Genomic DNA, 19,164 nt, shown 5'->3' with positions numbered 1-19,164 from the left:
CAAATCTGGTGCGTATGAATACATTCAGTCTTCCTTCAGAGCATGACCAACTCTCCTCCCGACTTCAAACCGGATCACGACCTGATATTATACTTGGGCTGATTAATATTTCATGGATGTAAATATTTTTTAAAGATATAAATGAATTCAATTGATTAATTTCTTAGAATACAGAAATTAAATTTGGTATACTAAATACCAGATAAATAAAATTGTGTTATTAGAACTAAAAACGCTGTGCACTATTTTTGTCAGCATAGTTCGGCTGTTCCAATGGCTCTTCCGTTAATTGTGCATTACTCATTGAATAATGTCGAAATTTTTTACAATAAATCATATTTGCAGAAAGAGAAAAAATGTTAAAAAACGTAAATATAAGCATTGAATAATTAATTTTTGAAAGATGTGGTCTCATAACTGCAACAGTGTGTGCAAACTAATTTTCATAACGCGCTAGCGCGCGTTATTCAATTTGTATGCACACACCGTTGCAGTTATGAGACCACATCTTTCAAAAAATAATGATTCAATGCTTAAATGTAAGCTAAAAGAAAACAGCCAAACCGTCTCCTTTGGGAATTTGAGTCTGACATAATCATAATTATTTCGTGCAGTCCATGATTTTTCTTAGATCGCTGTAGGAATAGATGGAATTATAGATGGAATATAGATGTAAATAAATATGACACGCAAAATTCACGAAAATGAGCTAATCATAGTTTCACGGTCGATAAACTAGGTTTAACGGTTATAATTTATAGTTTACGGTGAGTTCATCTGATAAATATAGTTTCAAGAGTGTGAAACTATGATTAACAACTCTTAACCATAGCTGACGAGTGCAAATTATAGTTTTCCAATGTGAATCTATATTAACCGGCAAAATCTATCGTAAACGTTATTTGCTAACAGATATACCTAGATTATCATTCGTAAAATATAGTTTACAACCGTTAAATATGGTTTTGCAGATAAAAAAAATGTAGTAAACGGGTTTAAATTATAATAACGAATCGTTAACTAAAGTTTACGAATCGTTAACTATAGTTTACCAACCGTAAACTATATTTAATGATGAACTATTGTTAACTATAGTTTATCGTCCGTAAACTATAGTCAATAACAGTTGATAAACCTAGTTTATAATCTGTACAATTTTATTTAACGCCGTTAATCTATATTTTACATCTGTAAATCATAGTTAATGCGATCATCCAAGTTTCATAAGTGTATCACTATCGTTTACACTGAAAACCACCATTCGCGATTGCAAAACATGATTTATCTGATGAATATAGTTTTACGATTGTGAAACTATGATTAACAACTTTTAACTATAGTCAACGAATGTAAATTATAGTTTACATACATGTATGTAAATCTATATTTATAAGCAAAATCTATTGTTAACGTTATTTGCAGACGAATAAACTAATAGATTATCATTCGTTAACTATAGTTTACAACCGTTAAATATAGTTTTGCAGATGAAAACTATAGTTAACGAATCGTTAACTATAGTTTTGCGGTTTGTAAACTATAGTTACCAATCGATTAACCTAATTTAATCAAATGTGAAACTATGTTTAGCTCATTTTAGTGAATTTGGAGTGACATAATTATAAGAGTATGACCAGTGCAATGTTTTCCGTTTTTGAACTGTAAATATATACCGATGAAAATCTTTACTACAAAAATCTATGTCAATGAAATGAAAAAAATTTAAGGAAAACACATTCAAATCTGAATTCAGATTAAGTCAATGAAATGTGGTCAATACCTCACAATAGTGCTCTACCTATCTGATCAGATTCTTGCTTGTTAAGGTGGCTCATTTCTGTTACGTCAACTGAATATTTGTGGCAGTGGAGTGTGATTAAATGGTTATGAGAGGAATCTCATTAGCAAAGAACTTATTCTGGCTTTGTTATACATAATGAAGACTCACAAATGATATGACGTTTTATTGTTATCTTTTTCTTTATTTCTCTAAGAAAAAAAAACCTTAAAAACAAATCCAGAAACGGATTCAAAATCCCCCAAAACAACAAAAAATAAGTAACAAGTTATGTATTTATTGAATGCTTAACTATCAACGAGGAACAAATTGACTTTAACAAATAAGGCCATACCTAGTAGTGGCCAGATAGCAGCATTGATAACAATTGTGAGAAAACATGGTTAACTTGAAAAGCTATTTCAATAAATTTGGGAGTATTATCTCTACATGTTTTCAATCAGATTTCTCCTATATATTGAATTCATATAACGAAATATGGACCATTTAGTGCCCTCATTGTTGATCATATTTCTACTCTTTCAAATTCTAGAATATATATATATATAAATATATATATATATATATATATATATATATATATATATATATATATATATATATATATATATATATATATATATATATATATATATATATATATATATATATATATATATATATATATATAACATCTATTACTTTGCAAATCACAGCAGTGTAGCTCTATAGATGAGATTTTGGATGGGCTTTTTTTCTCTGACACGACATTAATATCCAATATATAGACTTTCCCCAATGGGGTTTTCTGAAAGTTAATAAATATCTGCTTCGTGTACAACAACCACTGTCGATAGGAGCACACAGAAGTATACAAACGGTGGTACAGGATTGCTGATGAATGTATTGTATTCGTAATCACTGTATAGCACAAAATTATGCGCGTACTCAAATCACTGTATAGCGAATGTGCTCGTACTCAAATCTTTTTCTTTCTGCTTTTACAAAATGCATGCATATAAGAAAAAAACCATTTCAAACTCCAGTCCAACAACACGAAGATCCCGAAGTTTTTGGTTCAGTTTGATATTTTGTCTTTGAAATGCATCATATGTTTATGTGTTTTTATCCCTATACATTTGCGCATCTTTGGTGAACTATTCCGGGTCCAGCTTCTTGATACATTTCCTGAGTAATCCATTGCTGTTGAAAGGTAGACAGAGATCCTATGATTGAACCTCCGATCCAGGACAAATATTTACGTTCGGGGGGAGCTAGTATCTTTACCCTTGTGGATCTCGGTACCAAAGCTCGCAATTCAAGCTCCAGTCTATCGGCAAATCCTGTAAAAGTTGAGAAATATGACACTGAAATTCTATCACTTTTTATGCTTGTCTAAAGCTATGATATTTTGCTCGGCAACTGTCAATATCGGCGGCAACAATTGAATAATACGATAACCATAATAACGAATCATTCAGAATACTCCAACAGCGACACCATCACAAGTATTGCTTGACGGGAAATCAGAACGGAAAGCGGAACGGAACGGAATAAGAAACATCTCTCATGTTAAGTACTTAACTTGAAAAAACAATAGGCCAATACGCCTTAACGGTCACCCGAGTACCATAGCCCATACACAAACTTGTCGAGGAGTCTCATATACGCATTTAATTAATTATAATATTGTAATGACGACCACCTTCCTGCCTGAAATCTTTCAAAAAGGACTATGAATCCTATAATTATAGCGAAAAACTTATAAAGATCACAATGGAGTCAAATAGATCAAAAGAATTTTCCCATATTTCTTAACTTTCAAGATAGGTTATATGTGTATATGTTTTCATAGATAAACTAAAACAAGGTGGCTAGTAGACATGTTTTATTAAAACAGCCTCCCATCCCCCATCCCAAGGGGCAGACAGAAACTCTCCCTGTGGGCATTTAAGGTTGAATAACACATCATCACAAAATGGCTGACCGCTGATCGAAACGACATTTCGTTTTATTAAAAGGATTTTATGGACTGAAACATGTAACTTACTTCACAGCCGAGTGGATAAAGTGTCGGACTTGTGATCCGTACATCCCGAGTTCGAATCCCGCAGGGGATTTTGTTGTTACTAACTGGAATAATTATTTCAGATATTCATTTTTTATCCCCACACTGCAAATTGTTCACTTATTTGACATTTGTACAGTTTATATATCATCATATTTTTCATTATGAAGAAATTTCCTGTTAATTTGGGGGACTTTTTCCAGGCGTGTTATTCCACCTTAAACAAAAAACATAATAAAGAAATGCGATAAAGCAAAATATTTTTCTTCACTTCTGGTCCAACTTCCGAATTTCATTCTACGCGAACGTTCATATGTGAATTACCTTCGGTATTCATACCAAAATCATTTACATGTACTGTTTATCAGTGATTTTGGTTAGCCAATTAATATTTAACTATTAATATCTATTTATTTATATTAAAACTTAAAAAAAACTGATTTTGTTTCAATAAATAAATATATACATGCATAGTATTTTTTTATCATACAACTTCTTAATTTCATTATATTTAATGATTAATAACTCCATTATGAAAAAGCAAGGGAAGATAACTCAATTAACTTTCACAGTATCTTAACTTTGATACACAGCTTCATTCTTTTTTCTTTTCTAAATACTCATGTATGTGAATTACCAGGGTATCTCATTTCTTTCATTGAAATTCCTGAGCAGAATAAAATAACAAGACAAATATACCCCTCCCTTCCAGCCATAACACTTGCCTTACATGTAGGTGGCATGAAATATTATAAAAGATGACAGCTTAATGTTTTTTTTTTTTCTAAATATGCAGTCAGTTTTTATTCCTTGTCAGTAGACTTTTCTTATACATTCTCTATACATTAACACTAAAGACCATGTTTTTAGCCACACCCTGCATTAAGAATCCCAACCTTATACACTATATGAGTGTTTTGGCCCGGCCCTAGATATAGAAACCCTACCTCGGGGGACATGAAATTAAAAAAATTTTGGTAGAGGACTTATAAAATCATGAATTTAGTTTTCCCTACAGGTGTGTGGGAGTAGAGAAGATAATTTTTAAACATTATATACATTAACAATATACATCCATTTTGGCCCCGCCTTAGAGTCAACACCCATTGTCTAGAGGACATTAAATTTACAATTTTAATAGAGGACTTCCTGCTAAAGATAATTATGAAGTCAGTATTTCATAGAGATTTGTGAGAGTAGAGGAGAAGATTTTTAAACAGTATATGCATTAACACTATATGGCCATATTGCCCCCCTACAACCTGAACCCCTGACCCAGGGGCCACGAATTTCACAATTTAGGTAGAGGAGTTTGTGGACATCATAACCATGCATTCGGTTTTTATTAAATATATATGGGAGTAGAGAAGAAGATTTTGTAAGACATTTTTACTATATGGCCTAGTGGCCCCTCCATAGATCCTGAACCCCGACCCAAGGGCCATGAATTTCACAATTTTGGTAGACTGCTTTTTTGCATATTTGGCCCCGCCTGTGGCACCCTGGGGGTGGTAGAGCCATTAATATCACAATTTAGATTCTTCTTACCAAAGAGATGCTTCACACCAAAAATGGTAGTAATTGGCCTTGTAGTTTTCAAGAAGAAGTTAAAAACGTAAAATTGTTAACGCACGACGACGGACGAAGACCAATTACAATAGGTCACCTCAGGTGACGTAAATAAAGAGTTTCTAATTGGCTAGCTGCTCTCCTTCAAGACACTTGGGGCGGACAAGAAACCCGAGATTTGAGAAGATGACATGTACGCTGTAGGTATTAAAAAGGGGCCTGCAATTGTAGATCCTAAACTAGGACATCAAGTCCGATATCAAAGGGAAATAATAAATAAAGGTGCTAGGAAACTACATCATTGTTGATCCTATCAACATGATCAAACGATCAAAGTGTCTGTTAAAAAAGCCAGGTCCTGGTGAACAAGACATATTATGAAGAAAAATTTCTTGATTTTATCAGTCTTCTCAATGATGTATAATTAAGAATGACTATTAATAAATCATTACATAATTTTTTTGCAATTTAATTCTATGTACGTTTTATTTCAACTTTCATCACTTAACCAAATGAAAAACAATGCTTTAGTTGAGGGAGATTCATAAGAAAAATTTTAATAAAGCAACTCTTTTAATAATTAATTATTGCTATCATAAGTCTGTAAGATATAAATAATTAAGAGAGCTGGGTGGTCGTTGCGATTTTTAAACTATTATATCAATCTCCTTCAGGATTATATCAATCTCCTTCAGGAGAGCTTTGTAAAATGATTTAAATTTTTAAAGCTGAAGTATTAGGAATTAAATAATACTTCATGGCTAAAAATATTAGGTCTATAATGTTAAGATATATTTGATGGTTGATTTATTGACCAACCATCTTCCTAAATACAATGTATATCGTTTTTGTCCTATAGCTATACCCTAATTTCCGCTCTCCGTTCCGGTTTGCTTACCGTCTCTCTTTCCGTTCTACGTTACACCCCAACATGCAGTCTCTTATCAACAAAGTATAGTATTCAATGCCTCTATGGAGCAAAGATATTATATAAGAACAACTATTCAACATTAAATGATGTCAACATGCTTTGTAAGAAGTACCCGGACACATCGTAGTTCCTCCGGATAGGACGATATTAGAGTACAGCAATCTCCTCATATCCAGGCCACACTCCAGGATACACTGGTTAATCTGCTGATGGATCCCGTCACAGTCCAGGCCTAGAAACGCAGGGAAGTAATATAGCTACCAATCAAACACCTACCGCAATCAGCGCAAATAAAATGTCGGATTAATTCTTGACTTGGATACTTGGTAAATGTAACTTAATCATTACAACCACCATTAGATCATCATCATCATCATCATCATCATCATCATCACCATCGATCAAACTGCATCTATGATTTTGCGATATCATATTTAAAGGTGTCCGTTTCATGTTTAGAAAAAGAAAATCAACGGTAAATAAAAAAAAAATAACCTATTAAACATGGTTGAAACAGAGCTTCCGGGCATTGAAACCTCTCATGTCCCAGTGTGATTTGACTTCCGTCTGGCAGTGTGTACGACTTATCTAAATATGAAGTCGTCTCAGCAGTTATCTGGTCCTTTATATAATCCTGGCTCACAAAACATAACTTTTCTTTCATGTCTTCTACAATCTTCATCTCCGCTAAAGAAAAAACAAATCGACTTATTCAATGACATCGTTTGTATATTTCTATGTACCAAAACAAATTCAAGTTTGTAGAGTTTGTTAAATTTAGGGCAGCACAGAGCTTCATACCATGAGTGGTAAATGAATATCCCCTGTCGTACAGAAGTCTCTGTAGATAAAGGGTTAAATCTCTCCCTGCAAGATCTAGTCGTCTGTTTGCTGCAAGAACCGTCATTCCTGGTAGTGTATAAGATTGAATTCTTTCAATAAAAGACTTCATTGATTATATACCACAATCTGAATACCGGTATCTTTCAAGGGAAAGAAGATGGGGGGATAAGATTGCGCAAATGCCCATTCGGTTCAGTCGTGAAATACACTTTATTTTTCCCCAATTAAATCCATTCAAATATATTACATGTATAAAACAAGTTTGTAAAAGCACAATTTCTAACTATATTCAGTCTTTAGAATATTTATCAAACGATAAGGAAAAAAAAATATTGCCTAAAATTTTGGTGGTATCGAACCCGTAACATTAAAACCCTCAATATATAGGGTTTGTTTATATCAGGTGCTCTATCCACTGAGCCATTGACACACCATAGTACGCTATTTAAATATTATGTGTAACTTTGTACTATTTTTTCATAACGTTCAATTGTTGGAACACAAAATGATATTTTTAATGTATAGTGGGTCATCTCTCCACATTTTTGTTTACTGAAATCGGTTTGTTTTCCATTAGACCTTATTTAGATTATGAGAAAAATATGAAACACAGACCCACTCCATGAAAGAAAATGCCTTGAAGTTCTAAGAAATGATTTTGATACGTCTACGCCTGTTTGAGTCAACATATTCCAAGTATTGAACATATTTATAGGCTACAAATCAATGATATGTTAAAAATATATTGTTTTAAATGGGTTTTTTTTTAAACTATCAGATTTATTGATATTTTATTTTTTCGGTAGCTTGTCCGACCATGTATGGGCATTTTACAAGCCTTATCCACCCATCTTCTTTTTCTATTATTTCAAAACATACGATCTGACTAAAATATGTAATATTAATTTGGTCGTTTTACCAACAGAACGAAATCCACTTAATTATTGATAATACTGAATCAATAACAAAATATCTTCGGCAAAGTTCAGTGGTATCGTTAGTAGTTTACGAGTAAAATATAACCAAATCAGGAGAAAGACGATTGTTTTATCTTTCCATCTGGCGAAAAAGTCCAAGAAGATTAGTAGTTGTTGGAGTTTACACGACTTTTATAGGGTGCCCAAGTAGCGTAGTGGACAAAGTACTCGCATCTCACAGATGCAACCCAGTTCAATCGACAGTGGTTGTATATGTGATAGGGTATGACAGTCGCCCGCTTGGACACGTGGGTTCTTTCCGGGTACATGTACTCCGGCTCCTCCCACATTAAAGCCCCCCCCCCCCCCTCGCACTTACATCCGTGCTAACGAGAGAGATTAAAAAAAAGTTCTCCAATCCTCAGCCTCAATTTTTTTTCATCATAAAATGTTATTCATCCTTCAAACATTACAAATGAAATGAAATGAAAAAAATTTACCGATGGTATCCATGCATTTTACGAAGTTATTGCAATTTTGGCCACGATGGATATTATGGAATAAATATACAAATTAAGATCGAATTATAAAAAAAAAATCGGTTGTACCTGGGCATAGGCGGGTCGAACCCCTCTTCGCAGTGGGTACTAGTTCTCCGTGAAACTATAAGCTAAGCAGTTCGTTGAGGCTTGCATGTAATATTAACACTTTAGAACTCATTAAAATTTGTTTATTAGTATATGAAAGATAGATTTAATTTATGGTACGAATAATTTTTTTTTATAGTTATCGAACATTGCTGAGGATAGGGAATCGTTAATATAAATTGTTGAACTTGTTTATCAATCGCTGTAAAATAAATAGAGTTAACTTTTAAGGTGTTTACCTATATCAATACTTATAAATTAAGATATTTTACCAATTTACTCAAACATGCCTGCACCAGAGTCACTGTTTACACCTTTTGTGTTTCAACGCGAGACATATTATGTCCGTAAGCTATAATTGAATTTTCCCTGATAAGTAGTTATTGTAAAATTAATTAAAAACCTACTATCATTTTCTATAAAATAGCTCGAAATAGTGAAATTGAGAGTAAGGCGGTGGACACGCTTTGGCGGATCCAAGTCAGTGGAAATTTGCATCAAAATATTTACTTACAATGAAATGCAATATTGATCATGAAGTTGGGACTTGTAGAGAAAGAAGATGGGTGAATAAGGCGTGTAAAATGCCCAAATGAGGAATGATTAGATACTGCAAAATTTAAATATCATTAAATCTGATGATTTTGAACAAAATAATTAAAAACAATGTTTATTTAACGTAACATCGGTTTGTAACCCTTGGATATTTTAAATACGTGTATACTTGTTGATTCAAACTGGCGTATGCGTGTCAAAATCCCCAAATAGTGTCATTTTTACAACTTCAATGCCTTTTCTTTTATAGAGTGGGTCTGAGCTCCATATTTTTGTCAGAGTCTAAATGCGGTTTAATAGAATTTAAACCGATTTTAATCAACAAAAATGTGGAGAGATGACCCACTATACTTTAAAAATGTCATTTTTTAGCCCAATAATTGAACCTTTTAGAAAAATAATACAAGTCCGTTAATTTGTGGCCAACGTCTCATATAGCATTTAAACAACGAACTTTGTTGTGAATGAAATGGCTCAGTGGTTAGTGGCACCAGACTTTAGGTAACTTTATAGAACTTGGGTGTTTAGGATGTGGGTTCGAAATCAGCAAAACTTTAGGTTTTAATATTTTTTCTTATCGTTTTTATAAATATTTCGAACTGAATATATATAGTTAGAAATCACCCTTTTGTAAAGTTGTATTAAAACATCATATATTTTTAATTGAAAAGAATGTAAACTTTGAAGTTGTATTTTACGACAAAACCAAATGGGCAGTTGCGCCATCTTCTTCCCCCATCTTCTTTATATCACGATGAAATCAAACGCATAATAGAAACTGATTTATGAGTATAAGGTAGATGTACCTTCATAAATAACAAATACTTGAATGACGCCGTCTCCTATGTTCACTGTTACAGTACTCCCCCTTCCGGATCCGTACACCGAGAGAATGCCTTGATTCTTCACATGGAAGCCAGGAACGTGGAATGTCTCCATCAATACCTGAATGGAGCATGATACAAATCACAACTGTTATTTCATGCAATAGAAAAATCAAAGAGACAGTACGGCGCATCTTATTAAAAAACACAGCTTGAAAAAAAATTCCGATCGGGTTCGGTATTTTAATTTGTACTACTCATAAATGTATAAACTTTCAGAAAATTACAAATTTCTCCATGAAATAAATCTAATTATTTCATTAAAATAAATTACGAATAACCAATGAATATTTACATCGCAAAGTGTTACGGGGGTTCAAACTATTACGCATGCGTATTTATTGTAAACAAAACACATGCAAGGCTCGCGAAGTTTCTCCCGGACATGTTTTTTGATAGAAATATGTCTTTTCTACTTACTATTTACTTCTCCCAGGTAATAATTGTTCAAAGTTTTTAAAATAACCACAATTATTTTTTATTTTTTTGTAAGGATGTACTTTGCGTGTGTATTATAGAAGTTGTTACAACCTAAATTCATGCCCCTTGAGGGGTTATTTGACATAAGTCGGGGGGAGATCTTGTAGTTTTCAACACGTGTCATGCAATTACTGTCAATCAAAATCCACGTGGTACAAATAATCGAATCGATATAAGATTATTTCGGTTTGTACGACCCTTAAATTTCCGGAAGCTCATAATTACATTAATGAGGTATATGAAAGGGATTTTTATATATACTTCAATCAACTGTCATAATCAACGTCATTTTTCTTATTTCCTAACCATACTAGGGTAAATCTGAAGTAATTCACGCGCGTTTTCAGCTGTACTGTCTCTTCAAATCAACTAATAATTACGGATGTTTTTTTTTATCTACAAAATAGGCTTTCGTAAATAATTGGATAGTAACCTCTGTCATTTTTTCCCGATTTCCTGCTGGATTCAAAATAGTATCCGTCATAAGAACCTTCATGTCTTCTGACTTTGTCCTTAGATCAGTCTCGAAAACATGGTGCCATATCGTCTCCATGGCATCCCAATCGGTGACTACACCCCTCTCTATGGGATGACGAAGGGACAGAACTGTGCTCAGTGAAACAGCTTGGTCCCCCACAAAACTCTCAGACTTTGAGGCATTGAAATCTTTTATCTATAAACAACATTATAAATGCATTCAATAGGCATCGGGTCTTTGTTTTAAAATGTTATTGTGATACCGGCAATTGCAAATTGAACGTTAGTATGCTTTGGGTTCACGGGGTGTTTTTACACAGTTGACTATAATGCAAATATATGAATGTGAGGGAAACTACACGCTGTGGGAGTGCTTCAATATCTAAATAATAATAAGACATAAGTATAAACCAAAACATAGTCTATGGAATGCTTATACTTCATGTGCTTACGTACCCCTTCTCTGCGTCTTCCTACCACCAAGGGAAAAATGGATCGAGGGGCATCTTCTCCGGCAAATCCCGATTGACACGACCCTGACCCGTTGTCAATGACAACCACATCCATCCAATCGTCGTCGTCAGAACTCATGGCTATAGTTAACAGGTTTTTAAAGCAATTGATCATAGAAAAATCATGTTTACAAAACGTTCAGTTGCTTTGCGAATTCTTATAAGACGGATCGGAATCACATCGACAAACCGGAAGATAACTTTATATATTTATAGTCTCCTATGCCCGCAGTAGTAAAGATTGACTTCCTATTGCCAATTCTAAGCATAGGGCATTTTGTTTTCTCTTTATTTTTCTCATCGTTTGTTCTACAAGAACAAACATTTAAATCCTTTTGGGTAGATGCTTACCGGGTGGTCTGGACGAGGGTGAAACATACTATGTTACATAGACCTAACATGCACGGTCACAGTCGTTACGGTCAACCATAAACTCTATTTGTCACAAACTTATAAAAGTAATATAGTATATCTGTAACTTCTTTCACAACAATGAAACTTTAAGAGGAATACACATTTATAACGAATTTAGATAAATCATTTACCTTTAAATTGTGCTGTTGAATTCCTATGATTGAACTGCTCAGTAAGGAGACCATTTCGTGTAAAGCGAAATATTTTTTTTCTTTGGACTGCCGTATAACGTTCAAATACGCATGATACATTTATTGTTTTTTAAAGCCAATTTTTTCTTTAATGCCTTATTACATTCGTATACACATGAAACATTTATTGTTTTTAAAGATGAGCTGTAATTGTTTTTTCTGGTATATATAATTTGTAATGCTTGTTGGCACACCAATAGGTCATAGGTCGATTGCACGTTCACTGGAAAAAATGTTATTTACTATCAGTATGTTTGCATAATTTTTGGGAGTTGATTTTAATCAACTCTCCTATGCAGTTACTCAGACAAACCGAAAGTGAAACAGTGTTTGGACCTCAGCACAAATCATTGCTGCTGACAAGACTTAGTTCTTGAAAATAATAGATGAATTCGATCTAATGTATGCTGAAGCATTGTTTTTCAAGGAAACTTATTTATAAATACCCTGAAAATAGTAAGATTTTAAATGGTACGAACAATTTAAATATTTTTTATAGTCGTATTTATTCCTACGCCAGAGTTCAATATAGTCTCCCCAGGTAATTCCCACCATTTCTAAAAATAACCACTTTAGTTTTAGATACATTTACATCAAGGATCCATTCATTTGTATAGAACTGTAAAATATTCAACATGCTCTGTAGCTCATCAATTGATTCAGAAAACAATACCCTGTCATCAGCATACATAAGAAGATAAAGACTTAGTAATTGTAGGTCAGTAGGGGCAGTCCCTTTTCTTATAAATTCATTTTCAAGATCATTAACATATAATACAAACAACATGGGAGACAACACTTCTCCTTGTAAAAGACCAACATGATTTTCAAAGAAATTGGAAATATGACCAGAAGATTTAACACACGTTCTAATTCTGGAATACATTAAACGAATTACTGCAAGTTACTTTCCCTGTATACCATAATACTTTAATTTTCTGTACAATTTCTCCCTATTGATAGAGTCAAAGGCCTTCTTATAATCAACAAAACAAAAATAAAACCGTTTTTTAGTTTGAAGCGCTTGTGAAACCAGACAATGAAGTGCAAAAATTGCTTCTGTAGTACCTAACATAGGTTGAAAACCAAACTGTGCATCTGTGACAATACTATTAGAAGATGCCCATTATATAAGTCTACTAATCAATATTGAGGTAAACAATTTACAAAAACAGCTGATAAGACTTTTACCTCGATAATTGTTGGGGTCAACTGGGTCACCCTTTTTAAAAACAGGAACAATAACTGCATCTGACCATTGTGTAGGAAAATAACCGGATGATAATACCGGTATACGATTAAAAATACTATGTAAATATGGCATAAGTATACCCTTGAATTCTATAAAATATTCATTCAAAATATAATCAAGATCATGAGATTGGTCTCGTTTGAAATTGTCTATAGCATGTGAATCATGCATGAGCTCGAGACTATCAAATAGTAAAACTAATGTTCGAAGTAAATGCCTTTATTGTTACTTATCTAATCACGTAAATAATGACCAACTTTACAATTCAACAATTTAAACCTTTTTCATGAGATCAAGTAATTATTTCGGAAGTAATCACGTTGATCTTAATTTCTTTTTATTCATTCATTCTTTATTTCTTTAAGCTTTGCAGCTCATCAGATTTTACAAACTATATAAAACATAGTAAAACATAGTAAAGTATAGAAATGGATATTTTACAGGAGACCCTATTACATTGTACATACATAAATATGAAAAATTGATATGAGTAAAGGCGAAAAGAATCAAAAGAACAACATCTAACGTTAATTACATATATCGTTTCTTAATTTCATACTATAATAAATGTATTTGCCGAGGTTACACATATCTTTAAAATTTTCGCTATTAAACAATTGCAACAGCTTGAACATTTGATAAAGTGCAACTTTCTTTGAGCGCTATGGTCAGCAATTTTTAACGCTTTAACTCCATATAGCTTAAATTGTTATACTGACAACGAATCATTATGAAATCTGAATAAACTTGAACATTTTGACAAAGGATGTAAATAAATGTAAACTGAAATTCCATTATCGTATTTTTAAAAGAATACGAGAAAGACTTAATCATGCAGCCATATTGGACTTTCGCCTTGATCCGTTTATAATCCCGTGTTTGTTTGTTAAAGAATGCATACTATTTTGATTGTTATTGGTCCGATATCAATATTATTGAATAATCGGGCGACATCTTTTGTAATTTTATGCCTTATTGGGAGTTGATTTTAATCAACTCTCCTATGCAGTTACTCTTGCAAACCGAAAGTGAAACAGTGTTTGGACCTAAGCACAAATTACCACCGCTGACAAGACTTATTTCTTGAAAATAATAGAAAAATTCGATGTAATGTATGCTGAAGCATTGTTTTTCAAGGAAACTAATCAATAAACACTTTGAAAATAGTCAGATTTTATATAATACGAGCAACTAAGATATTTTTATAGTCTCATGTATTCCTACGCCAGAGTTTAATATAGCCTAGCTCGTTCAACCAAACGCTAGGCTGTCTCCGTAAATCTCCGACAAGCAGAGAGGCTCTCTTGCTTGTCGGAGATTAACGGAGACAGCCTAGCGTCTGGTTGAACGAGATTTGAGTTCGATATCAGTGCTTGGATCCATACAATTTTTAGAATTGCTTCGATTACTTTAATATTCATAGTTTGAAATCTATCTTTAAATATTACACTACATGATTCATATGGGGTTTCTCGAAACTCTTGTCGGAAAAGTCTAAAATCCATATCATAAAAAAGTGCGTAATTCAAATACAGACTAGAAACTAATTGCCATGCAAGATAAGTTGATTTTAAAATAAATGATAATCGATAAAATCAACTCCCGTTAGTACTTCAGTACTTTGATATTAGGAATAGACCCCGCGTTACCTTTTACGAAATATGTATTATCAAATGAATATTATTGATCAGTTAATGCCACGGAAAAATCATTCGAAAGAATGACAATATTAACAAAATATGTTTCTTTGAACAATATTGCTTTGATTAATTGTCATTTTGCTACATATGCTGTGCATTTATATGCAAAATGGGTTACACATTTGACTAAATTCGTGAAGCAAACAATTTTCCGAATTCGGCATATTTGTTCGATAAAATACGAGTTTAACCTCAAACAACAGTATATTTAGTCATCAAGGGTTGATAAGGAAATAAAACAACAGAAAATATGTTTATATATTGATAAAACAATGCAATAAAACGAACAGTTTTCATACGATATGATATTCCTGTTTCTCATACAGCGGCGTTGACCCCGTAACGTCACAGTTCATCTCACGCCAAATCGGCTTGACAGTGTGAAATCGGGTTTTCCCCAATTACCTCGAAAACTACTTATTTAATTTAAACAATAATTTATTATGTAAAAAAATATTACACAATAGCATTGGCCCATACGTGTTAACTCTATCGATTTACGCGGAAGTCTACCGCTTTTTAGCTCTGTCTCCCGCCTACCGCTTTTATTTTAAAATCTACCGCTTTTCTTCAAAATACGTTCCTTGTTTTGATAGATAGCCATTTTGGAAGCCATTGTGGTCAAAAATTCTCGTCGGGTTTGAAATTAGCGCGTGACTTTGAATCGGAGGCACACAAATTTTACATTGAACGATGAAAGAAGCCACTTCCCGTGATTACATTAGTTACAAGACATGCCGATATTATCCTCGCAATGGAAAAAAGAAGCTTTGCAATTCAACACGTGGCTTTAACGAGGATTAAATATATCTTTTAACTTGGCCATAATAATAAACTTGACTTGCATTGAATGCTGCATTTGTAATAAATAAGCATGTAAACATCGTTTTGATATTGAAAAAGAACATATGAATTCCTACTAGTTCTTACTGCTCTTATATGATCAATTTTGGCAACTTAACCTATTTTTCTGAACAAAGGTAATTGTTAAGGGCTCTGCACTCAAATATTTTTCCTTAAAAATAGCTTACCGGTAATCATTATTATAATAATGGTAAATGCATACGAACATTTTTATTGCTAGTGTTAATATTACTAAATTTCAAGTCTTTTATATTTTAGTTGATATCGTTAATTACTAATCAGAAACCCTTACTACATATGTAGTACATAAAAAACTGTGCTTTGAAATATACGCGAAAAAGGCCGCGCGCGATGCTACCGCTTTTTAGTTCAAAATCTACCTATTTTTCATCACTGTAGGTTAACATGTATTGATTGGGCAGCAGGCAATCTGCCTATTTGAGCCATCTCCTTTAACAGTCAATTTGACAAACATTGATGGTACAATGTAAATATAGAATATAGTCGAGAAAAACAAGCTTGGTACCGGGTATTATTTATGTAGAAAATGAAAAAGAGTTGTAGAAAGCTAGCAGTTCAGCTGTTTGAATGACACTGTGAATAATGCATTAAAACTTAAATCTTTTGGTAGCTAATACATAAAACTACTTATGCGATCGCTGTAAAATTTTCAGGATGATGTTTTTACACATAGATCTCCATTATATCAAAAATTGACCGGCACTGCAGGTACCCTTTAAACATCTATAGTTATTTGGAGAAATGGCGGCCGTCGATTTTCATCACTGTGCTATGTTCCGATCACAAAATTAAAGAAATTGCGCATGGATTATAAAATTATCATGAAACATCGATAGTTTGGGGGGGGGGGGGGGGGGGGGCGGCCGTTGATTTCGCCATTTTTTGGGTGCGTGATATATGTATAGGACCTGCTGTTTTTTCGCAAGTTTTTTTTATCAACTTTGGGGGTGCGTATTATACACGAGTGCGTATTATACACGATACATTACGGTAGGGTAGAACGGGGTAATTTCGACCACCGGTCAATTTCGACCAAATTACAAAAACTCAACACAAGGATTCAGGGAAGTGTTTAGAAACGTATGATGTTTCCGGGATTAGAGAAACTCAGTCCCAAAATTTGTTTTCCATTTAAATTATTTGATCAGAATAATAGTTTTCTTGTTTAAAATCCCCGTTTTCAGAACGCTTGCTTTCACGTCGGCAAATACAAGAGAGGCAACTCTTACCACATTGTTGACATTTCATAACTTGTATCAAAATTCAAAAGTACGTATCGAATTAAAACTGATTTAATTTCTATGTGCATTACTTAATGTTACAGGTTCTAACTATTTTTAATTTGATTTCCCTTAAAATGCACACCTTTTACCCGCAGAAGTTTGGTCGAAATTGACCCGTATGGTGTTTAATGACGCGGGTCAATTTCGACCACTCGTGGCCACAAAAAAGGTGGTTTCACAATACATCAGACACCCTTGGGGTTTTTTTTTTTTATCATACGTCAATTATGGTCCGAATATAAATAATTTAACTTGTATTAATAGTTACAGGTTTTCCCCTTGCTTAATTTTTGAAAGAAAATTAGAGAGTTTGCTTGAAAACATATAAAATAAAGGATATTAATCGCAGTATCAGTGGGGGGTACTATTATCGTGCCAGCACCTACTGGAACTTTGGCTTTAATTAAAAGAAAACTAGGATTGTTGGAGGAATTAAGAATATATTTTGATATGGATTTAAGTTATATTACAATGAATTCGCACCTAACATGTTAATGATGAGATAAAACCATGCATTGAAAACTGTTTATAATACATGGTTAATTTATGTCTGATCGATGGTGAAATAAATATGTGCAGCTTAAATGATCTTGGAGTTCATACAATGTAGATCAAATTTCCTAAACTAATTCAAATAAAAATTTGTTTTAAAACATTTCTTTCTTATATTTTTGAGTATATGATGTGGTTTTTTTTTTATTAATTCACATTCATGCAAACCATTCAAATTATGAAATGGATCGGACCACTTTGGTTAAACTTTATGCCTAAATAATCACGCGTCCATGTGTTGTTTTGCATATTCCTGAATTAGAACTAAAGAACTGTATCATTATTAAGAATTTGACAGTCACAAAATAACTGAAGGAAAGACGAAGAGGAGTCAAGCTATGTTTATTGAGCGACAATGGATGCGACTGTGGATATATTAAAATTGCCCGCCAGTAATAACGTTAAAAATATCGGGAGGGATCGTCAAGAACAGTTTTCATTAAACGCGAAATTCTAAAATGTACATTATAAAACTAAAATCAGCGGTGTTCAGTGTTTATTCTAAGGAGATAAAATAACGCTTGGATTTTAAGGATTTGGCGATGTGTAGGAAGGAGTATTAGCATATTTTCGCAAGCAAATTTTGCTTTGTGGTTTTTTTTTTCATTTCAAGAAATACATTACACACACAATAAAGACACACATTTCAAACGAACAATGTCGGCGACGATCGGTAGAATATTTCAATTATTGCACGGAACAACTAAGAAAAGGTTGTGCAATCTGAGCATATTTTCTATCCAATTACATGTCTGATTAAATCAATCATAAATCGGGCTTGATTGGATTTGACCACGCTCAGACCAAAATTATATATTTTTGTTATACTCAAAGAATAACTCCTTATTCCTTGAATAAATCTATAAAATAAATAAATAAGCAGGTAATAAAATGAAACAACTCAATTCTTTCAAATATATTGTTTCTCAATTTTATAAGTAGATCTGTCTCAGACATTTCGATTTTAAAGGTATTGATAGATCATCTATTCTCACTGCATGCTTACATTTCTTCTCACTGCGCTGATGCAGAGGTGCGCCCCTGGATTAATCCACTGTAGGGGAAGGGGTTGGCGGGGTGGATTGTTCCATTTTTTCAGATCTAAATTACCGTGATTACAGTTTACTTAAATCGCTTTTACGTGTTTTTTTTTTTTACAAACGTAGTTGACAAAAAAAAAAGTGAGTGGTCGAATTTGATTATTCATGTGGTCGAAATTACCCCGAG

The 19,164-nt window shown here is 33.2% G+C and overlaps 1 pseudogene; it reads right to left on the bottom strand.

Annotated features, from left to right (window-relative positions):
- Window positions 1-2,458: 2,458 nt before the first annotated feature.
- Window positions 2,459-12,274, bottom strand: LOC128190252 (actin-6-like; annotated as a pseudogene).
- Between the last annotated feature and the right edge of the window lie 6,890 nt (window positions 12,275-19,164).

The sequence above is a fragment of the Crassostrea angulata genome, chromosome 6, assembly GCF_025612915.1.
Source record: "Crassostrea angulata isolate pt1a10 chromosome 6, ASM2561291v2, whole genome shotgun sequence".
Classification (NCBI taxonomy): Eukaryota; Metazoa; Mollusca; class Bivalvia; order Ostreida; family Ostreidae; genus Magallana; species Magallana angulata.
Note: the sequence above shows the minus strand (reverse complement) of the source record. Positions and strands in the feature narration are given on the sequence as shown.